Genomic DNA, 9949 nt, shown 5'->3' with positions numbered 1-9949 from the left:
CCTGAGTCACACAACTGCTCCAACAATCATTGGCCAACAATCATTGGCGATTTCAAAGCGTATACGTATACTTACTTGCGTATACTTGAACATGTGTGATCCCATCCTTCCAGCCTAGAACATTTTTTCAAGAAAGTAGACAAGCTTGCAATACATCCTGTACCCTCTAGCAGGAGCAGGCCGTGTATTTTACAATCAATCAAACCCCCAATAATTAGTTTATGCCAATAAAAAAAAAAAAAAAACATCTTATTATGCAGAAATGCACTATGGAGAGGTGCATCACAGACAGATAACTCGTGGAGTGTTAAAATTCTCCTGCGGGACAGCTTTTCATAACGACAAAGGGATGCCCAACTCTGGGCGTAATCGATCACGCACCCCGTGGCTTTGTCCAGGGCACGGCCCAGCACCCCAAGTGCCCAAATTCCAAGAGTATGTAAAACAAGTCCTTTGTTACGCTTGGCTCTCAGGAGGACAGACACAGGTACACTGACTTGCAGGTTTGTTTATTCAAGCATTCAAAACGAGACTGGACGAGGACTAGAACTTTGGGTACGGCTTAAATACTCCTCGCTTGATTAGCTGATTGTTCCCTGGTGAGGCGTGGTCACCAGGTGCGGAGTATAATTGCCGTGCCGCTTGCCCGGGGACCCGATGAGTCGTGACAGTAGGATTTCCTCATCGAGGCTCCACCGGACAGGGCTCACAAGCACCCTGTCAGGCAGAATGTTCTCTGGTTCTTCAGGGGCATTTTCAGGTGAGTAAATACGTGAAAGAGCATCCACCCGGCCATTGAGAGTATCGGGGCGATATTGGATGGTGAACTAAAATCTGGTGAAGAAGAAAGCCCATCTGGCCTGGCAGGGCATCTACCTCCATGGCCTCTTCTGCTTGCTCTGGCTGGCTGCGGGATGGCCCTGTGGCCGTGGTAGACCTTCCAGGGCCAGAGAAACAGGCCTCTCTCCGGTGCGATACTCGTTGAAAAGTTGGGCCTGAAGGGAGGAATCCCCGTCGGGAAGGCTGAAGACTTCTAGGAAGTGCTCCATGAAGCTCTGCGCCGTCGCTGTCACCGTGCCTGGGGTATTCCATATCGCTTCAGCCCACTGGAGTGCCTTACCCAACAGGAGGGAGATGATGTAGGCAATCTTGGACTTCTCAGTGGGGAACCGAGTGGGCTGCATCTCAAAAATCAGAGAGCATTGCAACAGAAAGCCCTTACAACTTTCTGGGGAGCCGGAGTAGGTGGCCGGGCTAGCCATCGGGGCAGCATGGATGACCTGATGAGGTGTGGAAGAGCTTGTGGGCTCCATACCAGGTCAAGTCTTCTGTTATGCTTGGCTCCCAGGAGGACAGACACAGGTACGTTGACTTGCAGGGACTTTGAATATTGGGACGATGACCTGATGAGGTGTGGAAGAGCTTGTGGGCTCCATACCAGGTCAAGTCTTCTGTTATGCTTGGCTCCCAGGAGGACAGACACAGGTACGTTGACTTGCAGGGACTTTGAATATTGGGACTATGACAGGAAAAGGTAGAGAGCTGGTCGACATGATGCAGAGAAGGAAGGTGGATATACTGTGTGTCCAGGAGACCAGGTGGAAAGGTAGTAAGGCTAGAAGCTTAGGAGCAGGCTTTAAGTTGTACTATTATGGTACTGACAAGAAGAGAAATCGAGTCGGAGTTATCTTGAAAGAGGAGTTTGTTAGGAACGTCCTAGAGGTGAAAAGAATGTCAGATAGACTTATGAGTCTGAAATTGGAAATTTAAGGTGTGATGCTCAATGTTGTTAATGGCTATGCCCCGCAGGTGGGATGTGAATCTGAAGAGAAGGAGAAGTTCTGGATTGAGTTGGATGAAGTGATGCAGAATATTCCCAGAAATGAGAGAGTGGTAATTGGTGCAGACTTCAATGGACATGTTGGCGAAGGCCATAGAAGGGATGAAGAAGTGATGGGCAGATTTGGTATCCAGGATAGGAATGCAGAGGGACAGATGGTGGTAGATTTTGCAAAAAGGATGGAAATGGCTGTAGTGAGCTCCTTTTTTCCCAGAAAAAACAGGAACATAGGGTAACTTGTAAGCGCGGAGGTGGGAGCATGTAGGTAGACTACATCTTGTATAGACGAGGTAACCTGAGACTGCAAAGTAGTTGTAGGTGAGAGTGCTGCCAGACAGCATAGGATGGTGGTTTGTAGGATGACCCTGGTGACAAGGAAGATGAAGAGGACAAAGGCAGAGCAGAGGACAAAATGGTGGAAGCTGAAAAGGGAGGAGTGTTGCATGGTTTTCAGGGAGGAGTTGAAAAAAGGGTCTGGGTGGTCAGGGTGAGCTACAACTACAGCTAGTGTTATCAGGGAGACAGGTAGAAGAGTACTTGGTGTGTCATCTGGAAGGAAAGTAGATAAGGAGACTTGGTGGTGGAATGAGGAAGTGCAGGAGTATATACAGAGAAAGCGGTTAGCGAAGAAGAAGTGGGATACTCAGAGGACTGAAGAGAACAAACAAGAGTTCAGGGAGATGCAGCGAAAGGAAAAGATAGAGGTAGCAAAGGCAAAACAAAGGGCGTACGATGACTTGTATGCTCGGTTGGATAGTAAGGAGGGTGAGAATGATCTATACAGGTTGGCGAAACGGAGATTAAGGATAGAGAGGGAAATGTATTGACAGATGCTAGAAGAGTGACGGGAAGATGGAAAGAGTACTTATAAGAGCTGATGAATGGGGAAAATGAAAAAGAGGCAAGAGTAGAAGAGGTGACTATTGTAGACTACAAAGTAATACAGATTAGTAAAAGTGAAGTGAGGAAGGCATTGAAGAGGATGAAGCGTGGAAAAGCAATTGGCTCTGATGACATACCTGTGGAGGTGTGGAAGTTACTAGGAGTGGCAGTGGTAGATTTTCTGACTCGATTATTCAACAGGATCTTAGAGAATGGACGATGCCTGAAGAATGGAGACGAAGTGTGATGGTGCATATTTTTAAGAATAAAGGAGATGTGCAGATTTGCGGCAACTATAGAGGGATAAAGTTGATGAGCAATACATCAAGTTATGGGAAAGAGTAGTGGAAACTAGACTGAGAGCAGAAGTTAGCATTTGTGAACAGCAGTATGGATTCATCCCATCATCCAGAATTCAAGGAAAGGTGTACAAGACTGTGGAGAGACCAGAGATGATGTATGGACTAGAAACTGTTACAATGACCAAAAGACAGCAGGCAGAACTAGAGGTTGCAGAGATGAAGATTTTGAGGTTCTCTTTGGGAGTGACCAGGATGGATAGGATCAGGAATGAGTCTATCAGAGGAACAGGACATGTTGGATGTTTTGGAGAGAAGGTCAGAGAACCCAGACTGAGATGGTTCGGTCATGTGCAGAGGAGGGATAGAGAATATATTGGTAGACAGATGCTGGAATTGGAGCTGCCAGCTAAGAGGTCTCGGGGAAGACCAAAGAGAAGATTTATGGATGTAGTAAGAGGATATGAAGGTAGTTGGTGTGAGAGAGGAGGATGCAGAGAATAGGGTTAGATGGAGAAAGTTGATTCGCTGTGGCAACCCCTGAAGGGAAAAGCTGAAAGAAGAAGTATGGTTTCATGCCTAGAAAGAGTACTACAGATGCGGTATTTGCTTTGAGAATGAAATTAGAAAAGTACAGAGAAGGCCAGAGGGAGCTGCATTGTTTTTTTGTAGACTTGGAAAAAGCATATGACAGGGTGCCAAGAGAGGAGCTCTGGTAATGTATGAGGAAACCTGGAGTGGCAGAGAAGTATGTTAGACTGGTGCAGGATATGTATGCTAGCTGTGAGACAGTGGTACGGTGTGCTGTAGGGGTAACAGAGAAGTTCAAGGTGGAGGTGGGACTCCATCAGGGATCAGCTCTGAGCCCCTTCTTGTTCGCAATGGTGATGGACAGGCTGACAGATGAGGTTAGACAGGAATCTCCATGGACCATGATGTTTGCAGATGACAATGAGATCTGTAGTGAGAGCAGATAACAGGTCGAAGAAAATCTAGAGGCGGAGATATGCTCTGGAAAGGAGAGGAATGGAAGTTATTCACACACATATATTCTGTCTCGTGAAGACTAAGAGGAATTCGGGGGGAACGGTGAGGCTACAGGGAGTGGAGATCAAGAAGCTGGAGGATTTCAGGTACTTGGGCTCAACAGTCCAGAGCAACGGAGAGTGTGGAAAAGAGGTGAAGAGACGGGTCCAAGCAGGTTGGAATGGGCGAAGAAAAGTGTCAGGGGTACTATGTTGTGGAAGACTATCGGCCAGAATAAAAGGAAAGGTGTACAAGACAGTGGTAAGACCAGCGATTATGTATGGCCTAGAAACTGGTACAGTGACGAAAAGACAGGAGGCAGAACTGGAGGTTGCAGAGATGAAGATGTTGAGGTTCTCTTTGGGAGTGACCAGGATGGACAGGATCAGGAATGAGTCCATCAGAAGAACAGCACATGTTAGAAGGTCAGAGAACCCAGACTGAGATGGTTCGGTCATGTAGAAAGGAGGAATAGAGAATCTATTGGTAGACAGATGATGGAATTGGAACTGCCAGGCAAGTGGTCTCGGGGAAGACCAAAGAAGATTTATGGATGTAGTGAGAGAGGATATGAAGAGGATATAAATACTGGTTTCAGATATCTTCTGAGCTCATCGGGGAGAGTCTATTGATAGTGAATGCAAGCGTCTTCTACAATGTGATGCACAAACTGGCAAGGAAGGCAAGCTGTAGAGACTGACATCTATAGCAGAGTGACAGTGCCTCTTACCAGGCAATCACGGACAATCCATTGCATCCACTGCACGGCATCATCTCCAGTGCTGAGGAGCAGCTTCGGTGAAAGACTGCCGTCATTGACCAGCTCCACTGATAGAGTAGAGCTTTCCTGGCTCACGCCATGAGACTCTCTAACTCGGGTGGAGAAAACGTCAACATTGTCTCTTTGTACTGTCCTATTCATTCTTGTGGGTTCACTTCACACTGCCGCCATGCGGCCAAACATTTAATTGGGTAACACTCAACTGTGTTCTTTCACTAGTATTTACTGCATGCCTTCTTCATCACACGAATTACTCAGCTGTTGCTATGTACTGCCAGAACTGTGAATTTTCCCCACGGCAATTCATAAAGTACCTACCTACCTACGTACCTACCCTAACTAAAAGAGTAACATGAATATTCCAAGAATTGTATAACTGACTAAAGCCGATTTTCAACATTAAAGTTCCAAGAGCCCATTTCTTTCCAGCTCAAATTCATGTCTGGGAACTAGTCTAACAAGCTGTTATGTCCCTCGGGGTCATTGTGTGTTTTGGGGTGTTGTCTTCTGTGGCAGTTTTTCCTTCTCTATAGCTGTTGCTCTATGAGCTGTTGCAGGAAATTCCAAGCAGCTGAGAGCATTTTGGAAATTGATTGCGGTTCCCTATTGGTTCTGGCCAAGCACTGAATTCTGTTGCATAGTTTCATTCAAAGACAAAAAACTGTCAGGCAAAAACTAAAGCACCAACTTCCCCAATGTGGAAGCAAACGCCGCAACCATGCGAACTCTGGTCCATAGTTACCTACCCCAAAACTAGGATAAACCTCAAATATCTTTGAAGCGTACCAATTGTGCAAGACACCCTTGTCCAACAATTTTGTTAGGTCCCTGTCTAGGGCTGTGAGACCAAAGACAAGGTTGGGTACCAAAGTATGCAGACATGAGTTACAGCGATATAGATTGAATTTATTAAGTGCAGAAACCACGATAGAAAGTGTAAAGTCCTTTGCTCCTAGCATAAATCCATTTGGAATGACGTCATGCCCAGCTTGAAAGGGCCAGCCTCCCGCTTGGACCAATAGGGACCTGCAATCAATTACCAAAACATTGTCAGCTGCTGCAAACAGTGCCGCAGAAGACAGCGCCCCAAAAAAACTCAACGAACCCTAAGGATGTGACACAAGCATTCAGAGATCATGGTGCAGACCTGGTGTTACGCAAGCAAATGCCTTAAGCACCGCATTAAAAAAAAACACAGTGAAGGTGAGGAAGAAGACATGGAGAGCAAAGTTACCGCAGCATTCTTGTTTTGTATGGAGGGTATTATCACCATGGACCATCAAATGGGTTTTAAGTGTTTTCATTTTCTCCCCACACGGCTTTGAGAGGTGACAATCTGTAACGATGAGTGAACTCTGGACTTGTTTTGGTGAATATGTTTCAGGAACAAATGTTCTGCCCAACAGAGCTTGCTCTGGTCTTTTTTTTTTGCAAATCACAAGATTTGCTAACCAGTGACGTCAATAGCTTTTTTAAAAATGTCACCCCGCAGTCCATAAGAAGTATCTATACCCATGAGTTCCTTTGGACCCGTACAATAGTTCCAGTTCCAGTCCAAGTTATTATGCTGTCCAAATTTGTGAAAAAATGGACTTGTCTCTGAAAGGTTCTGGGAATTGCAAAAGGTTCTTACAGTGCTTATGTTGGGAGGCATGTGCAGGACTGAGACTCCACCAGATCACCATTCAAACTTCCTGTGATAAGCTATATTCCATTCTCTTTTCTGGCATGTGCAAATTAAGGTTTCTTAAGGCTTTCATTGTCTCTTGAATGAGATCCATCATCAGCCATGAGTGCGACACCCTCAGTGACCCTGTCTTCCTCCACTGAGATATTACCACTTCATCATAATAAATAGACTAATATATGAAACAGGAAGGGCTGAGAAATCCAAAAAACAGTCTTTCAACAGAACTTTCAGGTCAAACACTTAAAAAGCATTAATCCAAAGACATTTCAGAGTTGGAAACAAAAGAAACTCAAGGAATATAAAAACATGCAATTGTATCCAGGCAACATGAAAAAAAAAATCTGTGCTGCAAAACTAAGCATCCATAATGAACAAAGACTTCAGGGATTACAACTAAAGAGCCAGAATTAAAAGAAATAATTAAAACTCACAACAAACAAAAGGGCAGGACTTTGCCATCATGAAAAGAAGCAACAAACATTAGGGGATCTTAAGCCAACATTAAAAGTCCATACAACAGCTGTAACGGGAGCAATATGAAAGGCGGGGGAAATGAAGAAATTAATTTGTTTAATACATAGAGTGGTCTTTGAGGAAACCAAAACTTAACAGGTGCTGGTTGAATTAATCCCCAAATTCTACCCAGCAGCATGTCAATAACTGGACACAAAGCCTCTACATACAGTCCATGCAATTCAAAACATTTGCTGACAAATTATCTGCATTAGGAAGAATTTCAGAGAACAGATATGTATCAAAACTTGTTTCTTGGTTCAAAAAGCTGAAACTTCTCTTCCCCTCCAGAATATACCGTCATGAGTGTGTATCTGTGTGCGTGCGTGCGTGCGTGCGTGCGTTCGTGCAAAAATACAAACACACACACACACGCACACAGATACACACTCATGACGGTATATTCTGCATATACATACTTACATATATATAATATATATATGTGTGTGTGTGTGTGTATTTTTACACACACACACACTCCAGTCTTCATGACCCAGAGTTTTAATTTTATGTTAAATACTTTCATCTCTGGTACTTAGTGCTATATTTTTTCTCGGTTTTCTGTTGCCCATCTCTGGTCACCTTTGCCAGAGAAGAACTTTTAAACATTAGACCATCCACTCCTGAAACTTTCACTCTGGTCTTTACCGACCAAAAACTTTTTCAGAGATTATTGTCAGATGTGCAGCGTCACTCTATGAGATTTGCCAAAGACACAGATGGGGGGAGGGGACTGGAGTGCTTGTCAGGTTGTGATAGCGAGGACTTTGGATGTCGCTCCTTGACAAACAAGATGGAAGAGTTTCTGTTTCTCAGCTCCAAAAAGGGGACATTAGTAGACTGGCCACCCTGTGTTTCACTGAAACTGGCTCAGTTAACACATCTCAAACAGTGCACTACGGCTGCTTGGCTTCCAGCTGTTCCGAGCGGACAACATCCCAGACCTGTCAGGGAAAACAAAGGGAGGTGGAATCTGCTTCGTCATGAACAAAGACTGCACAGATGTCCCAGCGTTGAAGACGTCATGCAGTCCTCATCTAGAGGCACTCACCATAAACTGCAGACCATACTATTCAGTGCAGGGGTTTGCTCATTTGTTCTGGTTGGAGTTTACATTCCGCCAAGGCCTGTGTAACTGAGGCATTACACAAACTGGCCAACCAGATAACAGATGTGGAGAAAACATATCAATACTCTTTCATAATCATTGAAGGGGGTTTTAATAGCCCAAATCTTACCCAAGAACTCCAAAAATATAGGGAACATATCAAGAGTTCCATCAGGGACACCAACATTATGGACCACTGCTACACAGCTGCAAAGGACGCTTACTGTACTGTCCTGTGCACAGCTTTATGTCTTACTGATCACTGTCTGCTTCATCTCATCCCCATATACAGGCAAAAATTAAAAACTGCTAAGCCTGTGGTGAGGACAGTGAAGAACTAGATGACTGAACTTACTGTAATAATGACGTCATACATCAGTTTTTGTGATGACAAGGGTGTGCAGACCAATTCCTTCTGTACACACAACTGCAATAATCATGTTTCACTGCCAATATCAAGAAGTTGAGTCCGGCCTATGAGGAGGCCTACAGAAACAGGGACTGGGCCCTGTGTAGCATAAAAAGGAAGCAGGTGACCAAGGAAATCACAGTAGCGAAGAGTATCTACAGTCTTCTCCCTCTTCTGCATTTCCTTCCGGCTTTTCTCTTCAGAGGTCGCCGCAGCAAATGAACCCTCTCCATCTAACCCTATTCTGTGCATCCTCCTCTCTCACACCAACTAACTTCATATCTTCCATTTGGTCTTCCTCAAGCCCTCCTGCCTGGTAGCTCAAATTCCAGCATCTGTCTGCCAATATATTCACTATCCCTCCTCTGTACATGACCCAACCTTCTCAGTCTGGCTTCTCTGACCTTCTCTCCAAAACATCTGACATGTGCTCTGATGGACTCATTCCTGATCTTATCCATCCTCATCTCTCCCAAAAAGAACCTCATCATCTTCAACACTGTGACTTCCAGCTTTGCCTCATGTCTTTTCGTCATTGTCACTGTTTCTAAACCATACTGCATCACTGGTCTCACCACTGTCTTGTACACCCTTCCAATCATTCTGGCTGATAGTCCAAGAGTAGCCACAGTGAGAGGCTATAAAACAGCCTCTCAGCCAACAACTTTACGTCAGCGTGGAAAAGCCTGCAGCAGTTCACTAACTACACGAGTCCATCCCAACATCCTGTAGAAAACCCCCAACTGGCTGACAACCTCAACAGCTTCTACTGCAAGTTTGAACAGCACCCCTATAGGCCTATGGGCCACTAACCTATTTGCCCTATAGGCAAACATGTCGTTGGATGATGCAGTCAACTTGGGACTGCACTACATCCTGCAACACCTGCAAGGATCACATATACACATGTGCTTCAGCTCAGCCTTCAACACCATTGTCCCCGAAACCCTCCACTACAGGCTCACCCAGTGGATCATCACGTCTCTGGCTGACAGGAGGCAGCAGGTGAGGCATGGGAGCATTTCGTTTCCACCCTGCACTTTTGTATTGTTTTTGGACATTGTTGTTCATATTTGTGTGTGGATACATACTGCCTATTTTATGCATACTATATTATACAGAGCAGTGTCTCCCTGAGCCGGTCCTGAGCCCGGAAAAATGCAGAGGGTTGCGTCAGGAAGGGCATCCAGTGTAAAACTTTTGCCAAAACCAAACATGCGAGTCAACCATAACTATATCATACCGGATCGGTCGAGGCCCAGGTTAACAACGACCGCCATTGGTACCGATGACCTACAGGGTACCAATGGTGACAGGGCTACTGTATGTCAAAGAAGAGGAGGAAAGCGTGTTCAGAAGCAGAGTCAGAAATGGAAAGGCAAGAGTCTGGGACTGAGAGTA

The 9949-nt window shown here is 45.2% G+C and overlaps 1 pseudogene; it reads left to right on the top strand.

The window, feature by feature from the left end:
• Positions 1-1271: 1271 nt before the first annotated feature.
• On the top strand, positions 1272-9360 carry LOC147215584 (protein CFDP2-like; annotated as a pseudogene).
• The last annotated feature ends 589 nt before the right edge of the window (positions 9361-9949 follow it).

The sequence above is a fragment of the Fistularia commersonii genome, chromosome 31, assembly GCF_037954325.1.
Source record: "Fistularia commersonii isolate RoL2024-O1a breed Wild chromosome 31, RoL_Fcom_v1.0, whole genome shotgun sequence".
NCBI classification, from domain to species: domain Eukaryota; kingdom Metazoa; phylum Chordata; class Actinopteri; order Syngnathiformes; family Fistulariidae; genus Fistularia; species Fistularia commersonii.
Note: the sequence above shows the minus strand (reverse complement) of the source record. Positions and strands in the feature narration are given on the sequence as shown.